The sequence below is a fragment of the Apis dorsata genome, unplaced genomic scaffold (assembly GCF_000469605.1).
Source record: "Apis dorsata unplaced genomic scaffold, Apis dorsata 1.3 scaffold_215, whole genome shotgun sequence".
Taxonomy (NCBI): domain Eukaryota; kingdom Metazoa; phylum Arthropoda; class Insecta; order Hymenoptera; family Apidae; genus Apis; species Apis dorsata.
This window is the reverse complement of record NW_006263498.1, coordinates 404,952-405,903: the sequence shown is the minus strand read 5'-3', so window position 1 is coordinate 405,903 and position 952 is coordinate 404,952.

Here is a 952-nt window from a genome sequence, read left to right as displayed (position 1 = left end):
GAAGAGGAATTGATAAATGATCGTGTGAAGAGGAATTGATAAATGATCGTGTGAAGAGGAATTCTGTTCAATATTTTTCGATATTAAAATAACTTACTACGAAAAAATATTGCAAATCATTCGATCTTAGAAAAATACTAGGTATTTTATAATCGATTCTAAAGAATCAAAGAATTCCGTTATCTAATTTTCATCACACTCTTTTACAAAGCATTTAATGATGGCGAATGTTGAGGTATTCATCAATTTGTCGTAAAGTATTCTTTTAGCACGAAAAAGAAAGTAAGAGGGAATAGGAATTGAAACGTAAGAGGTAAGAATAAAAGGAGAGACAGGAATTGACTCGTTCCAAGATACGCTTTTGTCTGGACAGTTGATAAAGTTCTTTTCTTGAAATCGGATGATTCTCTGCCGTTTAAACGTATTGAGTGACCAACACGCTGGAACCGATTTCCTCGAGATAGAAAAATTCCGAGTGCCTCTTTACATAAAATATTCTCCTAATAAAAAAGCGAAATTTTTAACCAGAATCTTTAAAAAATTGAATTTTAAGAAAAATTTTTTGTGTCACCTCCTTAGTTATCATGTTCTCCTAATAAAAAGTGGAAAAATTGAATTTTAGAAAAAATTTTGCGTGCCACCTCCTTAATTGTTATATTCTCCTAATAAAAAGTGATAATTTTGATCAAAAAATTTTGATGTCACATTTTCGATTTTATATTAGGAGAATATAATTGGACAAGAGGAGAATATAATTGCATATGAAATTTTTCCAGGAATACGAAGATAGAAATTTTTGTCAAATTTTTCGCCTTTGTATTAGGAGAATTATAATTCTATAGGTAACATATTATATTTTCTTAAGTTTGATATACTTACTTCATACCTTTTTATTTTTTCATATTATTATTTTTTGACATTTTCTCATTTATTTTCTTATTATCTTCATATC